The following is a 13360-nucleotide window of genomic DNA, read 5'->3' as shown; positions in this document are numbered from 1 at the left end:
TTTTGTTCTTATTTATTTTTTAACTGCCTACTATTTGTAATACATCTTTTTTTCAAAGGTTACCGTTATTGTGTTGAGTCTCTCCCTCCTCCTCCTTCTTATGTCTCCAAGAAGACATAATTAAAAGGGAAAATGGAAATATCTAGCAATTTACTTTTAAATAATTTTGTCATGTACATTGTGTTTTCTCCATTAAGCAGATGTGGCCCATCTAAATTATAAAATGCGGAAAAAAGAAGTGAAAAAAGAAATACCCATATTCTAAAACCCTCCATGTGAGCACATACTGGCTTCACATGGCGAATTTTTGAGAAAAACTACTTTCCCTTACTGTTACTGTTACTGTTACTGTTACTACCCTACCTTACTGTTACTTACCTAACTGTTTTCTGCGTCCTATTCGCCAAACTGAAACGCATTATATGTAAGAGTGAAATTTGGTAGCAAAAATTTTTAAACAAAATAGTTATTTAATATTTAAAAAATTGGGGTGTGAAATAGCCAAAACTAATTTTTGAGAATAACGATTTTTTTAACGATAACTTGCAATTAAATAGTATTCAAATTTGCAAAAAATAAATCATGAGATACATTTTATTTGATGATCGAATAAGATTGAAATTTGTAGGTCATTACATAATACGTGAATAAATCTCCTACTCATCACTAAATGCCAATTTAGATTTTTTACTACGAGAAAAAGCATGGGAAGAAAGTTCCATGAGCCAAAGCCTCCATCGCCAGCCATTAACGCCAAGAGTAAAACGGAAATAACGATGGAAAATTAGCCGGAAAGCGAAGGGAACAAGAATATCTAAATTCGAATCAAACGAACTGTTCCGTTTCCAAAGGCGCTCTCTGGGAATGACCATTTCAATCAGGGCATCAAAGTAGGACGAAACGATTGAGAATGGCTTTAATGATGTCAGAATTAATCCAAAGGCTCAAATGAAAAGTATAAATTGCTGGATCGTGAACAAGGGAGGTAAACAGCGTTGCTTAATCGTTGAACTCGTGATAAATATTTCCACTATCAGATCTTTAAAATTCCATTTTTCACTCCATTTGGCAACCGCGTTTGTGAGTCGTAACTCGATTATGGCCCTACAGAACCTCCGATCAGAGTGTCTCGATTGGCACTTGCTGCGATCAATCGGCGATGCCCGTAGCATCGAATCCCTTTTTCAAGAAAGGTCCCAGATCTGTGCTAATTGATTCTCCCAAGTTACCGATTTGTTGACGATTCCCGCTTTCGGACAGAGACGAATGGGACCGGAGAGAAGGAGAGACTTAACGTTACAGTCATTGATGTCGAAACTTACAACCGAAACCGTGAGGATGGATATGGTTGACTTTTAAAAAATAAGGAGGCCGGAGTTTCGAAAACCATCGGCTTACTGCTGGAAACGCTGCCGAAACGAAATTTTCAAAATTCAATGATCCAAGATGGCGGAAGAGGCCTAAAATCCAATCATGACGCCTTCAAAATTATCTGAACTTGTAATCAAGATATCTATTTTTTTTTTCGATCTAGTTTCAAAATCGATGTACTCTTAGGTAATTTGGATCTTTATATTGGCCCGCTTTTCAACTTTTTTGGACCCGCTTTTGCTCGTTTGAAGGCTCCTGCTCATAGCTACTCCCTAATCCTATTGAAACGAGAGCATACAAATAGACTCGAATGATGAAACATTAAAACAATATTTTTCATCATATCTCGGCAAAATCACGTCAGATTTTAAAGTGTTCATCTCGGTTTACCGGTAAAAAATAGGCAGTGAAAAACTTGCAACGTCGCAAATTGAGGTATGAATGTAATCTCATCGTCGATGACGTGAAAATTTATAACTACGTACGCGCTAAACTGTGATTTCAGCGACAGTCCGGAGCTCCTGCCATCAAGTCTAAGCGATACTGCCGAAAGGCGCTCTGAGCAACTATTTCACCACAGAAGTGTTGCGCAGTATCAGGCGTAAATGAAGGGGCACTAACGTGCGTTAATTATGACTGATATCGTTTACCTTTAGGTAGAGTCCTACTGATCCTGTGACATGCGGCTCCTGTTCGATTGATTATTGTAAAACTTGGCACTAGGTAAAATTTACTGTAGGGAAACTTGAATTTTTATGCAAAATTTGAAAATTCGAAAATCCAAGACTGTGGATGTGCTCTAAAATGTTAGCTCAACTGTTGTTCGATCAATGTCTATGAAACGTGGTGTCAGAGGGTATTTTTTTCATCCCTTGCAATACGCACGCGACAGAGGAATACACAAGTCTGTTTAAGACTGGGAATAACTCCGATTGTTCTTATTACGTGGCTGCTTTTAGTTGATATTAGGACGCTACTCATAGCAAGAGACGTGTGATACGTCTGGTTGAGTGGAACTAAAAACGTGACATAATTGCATCAGCAAGAGTAATGCATTGTTATCATTGGAGTCATCAAAAAGATAATGACACGATGAAATGATAAAAAAAGGATTGAAAATATTCATGAAGAAATACACACTTGATTGAGAATTTATATGAGTGGAAGATGGGCCATGAAAGTTTGACAAATCCGACACAGTTCTTTAAAGTCTATGAAAAACTCAAAAGTTAACGGCCTCATTTTTTTAAAATTATAAAGCAGTGTATGCATGAAAAGCTCCAAGGAGAAGACGAGATTTTTAATTCAATATGCGGTCAAAAATTCACAGAATTATAACCGCTTCAGGTTATAATTGAATTTAGGATGATATTATGAGGAATTTGGGGCGAGGGCGAAAAAAATAGGGGTGGGTGGTGAAAACGGAAAACCTCAGGAAGGGCGAAAATGAGCGGGAGAAGAAAAAGGAGACGATGATAAAGAAATAAGGGCCGGAAAATAAATAAGAGTCCGAAGCAAGGATGAGTTGTAAGAAGGAAACATATTCGCTCTACCCTCAAACGAAGGGAGAGCGGAATAATGCTTAACGGCACTTTAATTCAATCTAAGTCTAATTCAAAATTCATGGCTTGGCCTCTATGATATATGACCGGACCTTTGTATTATGGGCCTTTGGAGAGTTCCACACAACCCAAACTCGGAATGTCATGCGTTAATTACAACTCATCGACCTCCCCGCAGTTACCACGTTAATTTTTTATCTTCTTTTTTTATTTTTTTCGCTCTTTTTTTTAGGCTCAGGCAAATTCAGAGTCCCCTTATTTTATTTCCCTGAGAGTTGCATTTTTCTTCGTCCTTTATTCTTAAATTGAAAATCCCTTAAATTTTAGAATAGATTCTTCAAGTCGCACGTTATGAAACAACGAATGACTGTAAGGATGGATTCCCACGGAACATATTGGTAGATTTCTTTTTGCTCTTGTTTTTAATTATACGTATCTCATTAAAAGCATGAGACCTTTTTTTCACGAAATATTCAGAAGTTGCTTTTTCCCTCGGCGTTGTTTTAAAAGTATTGGTTTTCTACCTATATTATTAAAGAGAGCAGAATTAGCATAAGCAATCAAGGTTCAAGAGGTATGAATGTTGCGAACTGTATTACGCCTTAAATTTTTACGGTAGGCCAGAAAATATTATTTGGGCTGGAATAATATGATCATATTTTTGAAGATTGCTTGCCTCGTAGCAGATTATGAAGTTCCTGCCAGCCGGCCGATTTCCCAACGATTTTAATGTTAATCACATTAGTCTATCAAACTATATGAGTCGCATAGCCGCCTCATGACAGTATAACGTCATAAGTTTCAGGCCAACACTGCCGTCATAAGGAAGAACGCCACATAAACATTCGAGAGCTGCCAAATTTTCCCGGATAAAACGTGTATATTTTTGAAGAAAATTATGCGTATTGTTCGTTGAAATTTTCAGACGTTTTAGATAAAATTGCAAACAAAATTGCCTGAAAAGATTGCGGAAAAATGTTCACAATTTTTATGAGTAAATTACCGTTTTATTGAAAAAAATCTGGCAACGTCTAAAAGCTTGAACGACGTTATTCCTTGGCACGGCAGAATAACAGACATTTGATCGATAACTTTAACTTGAAACTTTTTTTCAGTAAAGAAAAAAAAAAGAAAAAAGAAAAAAGGGTAATTTAAAGCCCGAAAAGCTTTCCTTACTAAAATTTCCTTGATAAAATTTATTTCCATGGCAAATCCTCCATCTTACATCAGCCGTATTTCCTCATTTTTCTGAAATTGTCATGAAACAACCCAGGTGATCATGCTACGGAATTGAGACGTACGCGTGAGAAAACAGGAGGAAATACAGGGCGTTAATAAATTCATAACATAATTAAATGTAATGAAATCTCCGAATGAAACGAAACCGAACGGAACATCTGGAGCTGGTGCGCAGTGTGTCGGGATGGTGGCCTCAAATCTGCGGGAACGCCTGCGACGTAGGCAGCCCGCCGCGCAAACTCCGAGAGGAGGGGCCGGTCGCAGTGTAAATCTGCATCAACAAATTTATAATCACGTTTTATTTTATCGTTTGCTCGTATGTTCTATTTGATTTTACACCCGCTGCTCGTCTTAATGGTTTTACCCCTCTCGTTGTCATCGCCTCTCATGGTGGTGGTGGGGGGTCACACCCCTATTTTCTCTCGCTCTCCCAACCCCTCCACTCTGTCGACCCTGTCCGCTCCTGACGACTCTTCGTCCTTTTACCCTGCATTTGTGCATTCATTCTCGTTTCTCTATCTATTCATGCGCCTCCATATCATCGTTTTCGGGTCGAAGAAACGTTTCGAGGTTGCAAAATTGACACAAATTCATTTTTCTTACAAGAATTTACCGCTGCAATTTGACTCCAAATTTTTAATAATTTTTGGATGAGATCAGAAGAAAAATCAGAGAAATTTCCAGTCAGAAATCCCAGAATTTCTCTTGGTAAAAGTCCGATTGGCGAGGGGAAATTTGGCAACATTGAAGTGTAGTCACGTTCTTTTGTGAGACTTTGTGAGACGACGTGGACTTCGTTGCCAGAGGCGGATCCAGAAATTTGGCAACACCGGATTTCCCCCATTTAAACCCAGCCTAAATAATCGAATCTTATCGGAGCACCTGGCCTCTCCAAAAATCGATACATTTCCATAGGTTTAAACGGAGAAAAGACAACGTTGCCAATTTGTTGGATTCGCCAATGAGTTCGTTGCGCTGTTAAAATGTTTCTGTTAAATATGTCGTGATAGGAATTCCTCGTTGAAGCAACCAGGAATTTCTTTACGGAGGCCAGGCTCGGACTGGCCATAATGCCAATCTGCCATTGGCAGATACGCCCCTTTGGCGCGCCGAAAACGCGCCCCTCTGACAGATAGCAAAACAAGAAGAGAAAAAAAATCACGACCGAGAAAATTTGCGGAATATTTCTTTAATGAACGGAAGAAGACAGAGGTAGGAGTAAAGGAGGGTGTTATTACGCATGATAGTGGTGAACAGAGGTCCAAAAACTACTTTCTGAAGAGTAAACACTTTTCTCTGAAATTTTCACATTTTTGTTGACATACAGGCTCTTTATCATCTCCCTCCTTCATTCACTACGTGTACTCTCTTCGAAGCGATGGTCGGTTCGATTTTTAGACATACGCACCCATTGCAGATTTCTTGAGAGACCTTTAAACATATTTCTTTCTTTTCAAAATGACTATTGATTCGGACATACCATAGCGTATCTCGGGCAAACTTAACCTTCATTTACCTCGAAATTCAAAAATAAAAGACATCTAAAATGTAAACGCAATACAACTATTCGTGCAAGATGGATGTCCACATTGCATATGAAAAATATAAGACGCGATGACGTGAGTCCTGAACTCGCAATGCTCTGCTCCATGCTACTAGTTTTAAGCACCATTACGAATAAGACAAATGCAAACGAACACAATATGGAAATGAAGCGAGGGAAAGGATGCGCGTTAACGACGGCGCAGAGATACAACTATTCGTACTTGACGGACATCCGTGCTGCATCTGAAAAATTGAAGGCGCGATGACGCGAAGCGTGAGCTCTCAATACTCTGCTGTATGCTGTCAATGAGGTGTCGCTCAGATTCGGGAGAAAAGTTTAAAAAAAGGCCCGAATAAGTCTTTCCTGTCTTCGGCCGTGTTGATACTCGTTCTTTTCTCTTTTTTCAGGTCCTTGTCTGATTCTTTTTTAGGATGGATTTGCAGACCCACGTGCGTCTTAAGTTCGTGTAAACCGCAGCACTGGCGTGGTTCTTTTGGAAATAATGGTGTTTGGATGCGTCTAGTGGCTTTAATTTTCTATGTTTTCTTTAATTTCAGATGTCTGTCGGTTACTTCAATACGTTCAATTTTGCAATTTTTACTCTGTGCGATTTGTAAACTTCGGACCTGAAAATTGCGTAAACTTGCACTGCTTTGCCAGAATTCTCTGAACCCCTCACCACGTCAGGGATGCCCTACCAGGAAATATCACATTACGCCCCTTTGTCCAGCCAAGGGTCTACGCCCTCAGATGTGAACCAGTCCGACCCTGACGGAGGCCGCATGTATCTTGGAAATTATTCTTAGAGTCTTGAGATGACGTTGAAATCGATTTTTGTACCCTTCTAAAAAAATATTGGCGAGTGAAACTTGATTTCTGCGTTAAAAAACAGCCGAACGAGTATTTCTGCAGAGACCGGATAGTCGTCCCTTTCTTGCGACATTTTAAGGGTCCAGCTGTTCTTTTACCCCAAGTTCATGGTTTTCTGACCGTAAACTGACTGCAAATGGCGATGGATGCCCGTTCTATTCCCTGGAAAATTGGAAGAAAAATATATTCAGAATTTCCCCAATAAATTCCTTTTTTTCTAGAGGGAAATATGGCAACGTCTAAAGGCTCATACGGCGTTTTTCCTTAGCACGTTAGTATAAGGGATTAAGCGAAAATAACTTATATCAAAAAATATCTGATTTATCTCACGTAGCTACCTAGATATCTAAGAATGTGCATTTCTTTTCGTTAAGCCCGCTTACCTATCCTAGTCAAACTATCTCCGGCAAAAAGATGCGCCACTACCCGGCGAGACGTAAACCGGAAATAGAGCGTCGAGCTAGTCTGCCGTGCTAAGGAAAAACGCCGTATGAACATTCGAGAGTTGCCAAATTTCCTTCACTAAAATGCTTATTTTTGAGGAAATGTATAAATATTTTGTCCTGAAATTTTCAAGCACTTTGGGTGAAATTGCGAACAAAATTATCCGAAAAATAGGAAGAAAAACATTCACAAATTCACCAAGAAATTTGTGTCTTATCGAAAGAAATCTGGCAACGCTTGAAGGTTCATGCGGCGTTTTTCCTTAGCACGGCAGTAGTAGCACTTAGAAGCGTATTTCGGACACCCCGCACTTGGCTTAACGCGCCTGCACGCTTTTGTTTATGAGCTCTCAGGCCAGAAATGGATTTGGAGAGGAAATAAAATTATATACGCGGCGCTCGGGAAAAAGAGGAAAAAAAGCGCGGGGCGAGAGAGGGAATAGATTTGGAGCGTAATATATCGAGTGATATAGCGAGCGTATAAGGGGGCAAGAGTCAAGTTTGCCGGCCCTGGCCATTCCTATAAATCAAAGGAGCACTAATGCAATGAAATTGACTATAAGAAAGTGGTGCCAGTGGCCGGGCAGCAGCGTCCGGCTAGGGAAGCGCAGCGCCGGCTATCCGTATATCTGTTTCTATTAATAATGTCTCACGTAAACTCTGTTATGGCACTCACCATACACGATACTCCGTTGAGTAAAAAATGCTCGCTCTGAATTATAGATTTCCACCGAGTTTCGGCCATTCTCCCCGGTTGCCGTTCGCTGAAAAAATGGTATGCTGTTTTAGCACCTAGGGTGTCAAAAATGTGTCCGGTGATCCTAGGATGCTGCCTTGATTGCCTACGCAGTTGAATTTGCATTCATAGGATGTGAAGTTAACTGCGGAGGCAGTAAAGGCAACATCTTTGGTTCACCAGACACATTTTTGACATCCTGGATGCTAAAACAGCATATTGACGGTGAAGCTACCGGGCCGTATCTCGTTTGCGGGTGTCTTAAAATCTCCGCTCTCATTTTATTCTTTTAAAGGAGAACAATTAAGTATCATTCCTTGGAGTTTTCAAAAAATTTTCTTCGCACTGAGAAGAAAAATCACGGAAGTTTTCAGAAACTGAAGTTGAGTAGTTATCCATTTAAAAATTAAAGTATGACAGGAAGTCTGCAACGTCGCAAACCGAGATACGTGTTCTGGTAGTTTCACCGTCGATATTATTTTTTCAGTGAAGTGGCGCGGCGCTTTCTCACTAAAATTTTGGGATTGGGGGAACGCCGGATTCCCTCCCGGGTCCCGAATCCTTCCCAGCTGTGAGAAAAATAGAGGCACTGTCAACCCCAAGTATCACAGTGCAACGAAAATATTGAAATTAAATTGCAATTTGATTCCAATGAAAGTGTGATTTTATACCATTGAATTGCAATATTTTTTACATCATTTAGTCGATTCATGCCGATTTTAAACAATCGACAAAATGAGCATCATGCAACAGAAAGATAGACAATATGCAATTAATGGAATGAAAAATTTCAACTTATTTCAAGTTTACTGCAATAAGTTTCAATAAATGGGGCCCCTTCAAATTGGAGCTAGGCAACATACACAACACTCAGCGGAATTGCAATATTTTTACTATGCAATTGCTACTTATTGCAATCTGTGCTACTTGTTACGTCCCAGCAATCATGACCAAGCACGCTGTTCTACTGTGCTAAGGCGCTGATACGCGAAATTTTTTACAAATTTCAATGACAAATTCGCACAAATTTTCCCTTAAAAATACATGACTTATCCAGGAAAATTTGGCAACCCTTGAATGTTAATTCGACGTTCTTCCTTAGTACGGTAGTGTTGGTGTCTGGCGTCGTGAGCCAAGGGGTGTTGTACACTGTTACACAATCACACATATCACTTTTCCGCCTTCAATTTTCAAGGTAGGCCAGGAGACATTCTATGAGGAATGATAATGGAGTTCTTTTGTTCTTGCATGTATGATTCAGGAATTTCACTTCTATTTAAATACTGATACCTATGTAAAATTTTGTGAGAACTACGATGGTGCCACTTGTTTTCTCTGAAAATAACCCCAAAACTCGAAAAAAGCACTTAAAGTTGAAACAGTAATGGAGGAGACATTCTACCCTACCCTGAGAGTCCACGTCTATATCAATACTAACTCTCTACGTACAGATATAACTTTGCGAGAAAAGTAAGTTCCGTAAACCTATTTCTGTGGGACAAGGCCTTTCATTTATAGGAAATGAACGAACCAACATGAATGTTGTTCAATCATTTTAATTTCTGCCTCCGCGCCAACCGCATTGTATTTGGCGCAATGTGTGAAGTTTTCATGCAGTCTTGTAGGCACCATGAGATTCACGCCAACCGCTCACCGCACTACATTTGACGCAATGCGTGAAGTATTCGTGTCGTTTTGTAGGCGCTAATATGTGCTTCATGCTGACCGGCGCGCCGAGAGCTTTACTTCTCCTTTTCATCTCAAGTCCTCGTCATAATTGCTCTCTGCGCCGCGCCGCTCCAGGACAAATTGCGTGTTTGGTTCCTCTCTCAACTAGACTGATGAAATGCTCTGTCTCTTGCATCACCGAAAGACGAACAAATTAGAAATTACTATACTCTCAGGAAATGAGAGGTTTTGTCGTCTTTCTCGTTTGTAATTTTTTTTCTGAATCCATCTTTGTTTTTGATACCTACATTTGAAAAAAATTGCAACATTTGCCGCCCCCTAAATTTGCCGTCATGGGCCGCGGCCCATGTGGCCACCCCCTAAATCCGGCCTTGATGGCCACGCCATTGCAACAGAGCTTCCCGGCATGCATATTATTTTTTAGAATCCGAACTTGGAAATCCGAAAAAAGGCAAATGATCCCGACGCACAGTGGAGCGAGTCAATACGCGAGGTCGGACTAAATTTGGAAACTTCAAACGCTTATAACTCCGTTTTTACAAGCATTTGACGTTCTAAAAGTGGTTTTCTAGTGATAGATTCTACCGGTAGCACCCCTTAAAATTGGAAATGTGACGAAATTAACATCCAAATTCTCAATTTTAGCAACAAATTTCATGTCCGACCTCTCAAATTGACTCGATCCACTGTGCGACGGCGGAGGTCCGCAATCTCGTATCTCATTTGCAGTGCTTGGTTATCTCCGCTCCTATTTCATTTTTTTAATGGATAACAGATAGACATCGTTCCTTGAAGTTTTCGCCGAATTTTCTTCGCACAGAGAGGAAAAATCACGGCATTTTTTAAGAATCACCGTTGAGAAGTTTTCTACACTGGAAAAAAAAACCACATTGGATCTAGAGCCCAGACTCTTAAAAACATCGACAAGAAAAAATACTCTTGATTCAATCGGATTGTTGCTTCAATCAAGAGCCAAACCCCTTAATTTGAGTGGATTCCCTTTTGATTTAAGCAAAAATCTGATTGAATCAAGATTATCTTTTCTTGTCAAGAGTCTGGACTCTAGATCCAATGTGTTTTTTTTCCAGTGCAATGGAAAAATAAAGTATGACAGGAAGTCTGCAACGTCGCAAACCGGAATACGTGGTTACGGACTTATATCGTCGATATGTTACTACTCACGTTTGCAAGTATGCTTTTGTGCGACTTAGACCTCCTTTGTATCTTTTGAAGAAGGGCGAGCGGAATAAGGCCCTATACTGCCGTGCTAATGAAGAACGCCGTATGAGCCTTCAGACGTTGCCAAGTTTCCTCCGATAAAAACTGAATTTACCGGGAAAATTTGGAATATTATTTTCCAAAATTCTCAGACAATTTTGTACGCAATTTAATCTAAAATATCTGAAAATTTCAAGGAAAAATATGGATGAATGTTGGTCAAAAAAACCTGTTTTATCAAGGGAAATTTGGCAACTCTCGAATGTTCATACGGCGTTCTTCCTTAGAACGGCGGTATAGCTGAAATAATCGGCTCGTTATAAACTCTCACACTAACACTAATTTGCGCTAAGTGATTCGATCATTGCGGGTTGAGCCCCACGCCTCCTTTCGAGACGACTGAATACCCGCCTTTAAATTGGATGAGAAAACTGTAACAAATAGGGAATGAAGCTTTTAATATAATGATCACTGGTAACTCCGAATGAGTGTCCCTTCGCTCCGCTCCATTACCACTCTGCGCGGTGGCTTATGTTTTTATTTTTCATCTCTTTTCCTCGCATCCCCTTCTCCGCCCTATCACGTCCGATGTTCATTTATTTCGTATGGAAGGGAAGGGGTGGAGAAGATATTACGATGCGATTCGTTTGTTGTTTGGTGCTGATTTGTGCGCAATGATAACAAAGTTTTATCATGGCACTGGAAACATGAAATTTGGATAAAATTACTTTTTTCCAAAGTTCAATTTGGTGAATGTTCATAACTGATGTACTGTCTTTTGTAGATGCACAAGTGAGTATTGTCCTTAATCGGCGCAGTTTGAAGCCTAATTATGCAAACTTATTTTTCTTGAACAGTATCAAGAGGTAGGGAAGTCGTGTTTTTGCATCCCTTGCTAGAGTATCATTCCAAAACAAACAAAAAAAGACCCAAAAAAACGTAAAAAAAGAATAAACGGCACTGGATATATTATTCAATTTGTGGGGTTAGTATCAGTCAACCCCTAACGAGAACGAGAGTGTAAATACACAGGGCCGGATTTAGGGGGTGGCCACATGGGCCGCGGCCCATGACGGCAAATCTAGGGGGCGGAAAATTTTGCAATTTTTTTAAAATGTATATCTATCGGTATATAAAAAAATCATATTCACAAAAAAAAAAATCAGAATCTAGAAAAGGCGACAAAATCTCTCATTTCCTGGGAATATAGTATTTTCTAATTTTATCGTCTTTCGGTGATACAAATGACAGCACCTTTAATTAGTCGAGTGAAGAGAAAAACGAAACACGCAATTTGGCCTGGAGCGACGCGGCGCAGAGAGCGATGATGACGAGGACTTGAGATGAAAAGGAGAAACCCTGGGCGCGGCGGTCGGCATGTGACACATATTAGCGCCTACAAGACTGCATGAAAACTTTACGCATTGCGTCGAACTTAGTGCGGTCAGCAACGGTTGGCGTGAAACGCATAGCGCCTACAAGACTGCACGAATACTTCACGCATTGCGTCAAACACAGTACGTTCGGCAGCGGTCGGCGCGGCGTGAACCGCATAGCGCCTACAAGACTGTAGGAATACTTCACGCACGGCGCCAAACACAGTGCGCATGCGGTGAGCGCGGCGCGAAAGCGGAAGTTAAAATTATCAAATCACATTTATGTTTGTTCATGCATAATTTTTTCGCATATTTCTTATAAATGGATGGCTTTGTCCACAGTTGACAGGGCTAATTTGGGCTATCGCAAAAACTTGTCCAGCACGAATAAACGCGTCTTATGCACCCTTCCCCCTCCGGCACGTTCACTTGATGGTTTTTATTGATGTTTCAAAACGAATGAGAAGGGGGTGGCAAAATACATGCGGCCCATGGGCGGCAAGCAGGTAAATCCGGCCCTGTAAACACACCATGATCCGAACACAAATCTCAATGATTTTTAAAAGCACTGTGCCAAATAAGGGCCGCTTTAAACTTGGTGCATTCTCGAATTAAGTTGTTGGCAGCGGGCAGCACCGATCAAGGAAGAGAGAGTTGATACAGGGGATTTCCAAATGCTGACCTCGATGATTCATTGATGCTCGGCGCCAAAAAAGGCACAGTTTAAACTTCATAAATTCATAAAACGCACTGTTGCCAGCAGTCAGCCCCGCACGAAAGAAAAGGATAAAAGCTACAACGTGTTTCGAAAACTGATTTTGACTAAATTTAGACCGTTCTTGGATGCTGGCTGGACGCAGACGCCAAAGAGGGTTCAGTTTGAACCCAGTAATTCCTTAATTTGCTCGGTTGGCAGCAGTGAGTCGCGCGAAAGTCTAAGCGTGTTGATACAGCGGGTTTCGAAACCAATTCTCGATAGTTCTTTCATGCTAGGTGGCACAAAAGGCAGTAAAATTGCGAGATTAGTAACTGTAAACCCGGCCAGGAGCGGAAAAAGCAGAAATAGCGTGTTCCAAAAACTAATATCGATATGGTTAATGGCAGCTGGGAGCCAAAGGCGCAAGCAGTTTATAATTGGTGCATTCTCAATATTCACGGTTGGCAGCAGTCAGCACTGATCGAGAAATGAAGCGATGAAACAGGTTGTTCCGAACACTGATCTGGAGGATTCTTGGATACTTGCTGGCAAAAAGGACGGGATTGGGCTGCGGTCATCCCGAAAAAAAGGAAGGTCCGTTGGCAGCAGTCGT

The 13360-nt window shown here is 40.6% G+C and overlaps 1 long non-coding RNA gene across 1 annotated transcript in view; it reads right to left on the bottom strand.

Annotated features, from left to right (window-relative positions):
* Positions 1 to 5344: 5344 nt before the first annotated feature.
* Positions 5345 to 13360, bottom strand: part of LOC140225200 (uncharacterized) — a 40504-nt gene continuing 32488 nt past the window's right edge. Inside the window, exon 2 of the long non-coding RNA XR_011900329.1 lies at positions 5345 to 6750. This is a non-coding gene — a long non-coding RNA (uncharacterized lncRNA). The remainder of the gene's footprint in view (positions 6751 to 13360) is intronic.

Source organism: Bemisia tabaci, chromosome 8, assembly GCF_918797505.1.
Source record: "Bemisia tabaci chromosome 8, PGI_BMITA_v3".
Lineage (NCBI taxonomy): Eukaryota > Metazoa > Arthropoda > Insecta > Hemiptera > Aleyrodidae > Bemisia > Bemisia tabaci.
This window is presented reverse-complemented; position numbering and strand designations above follow the sequence as displayed.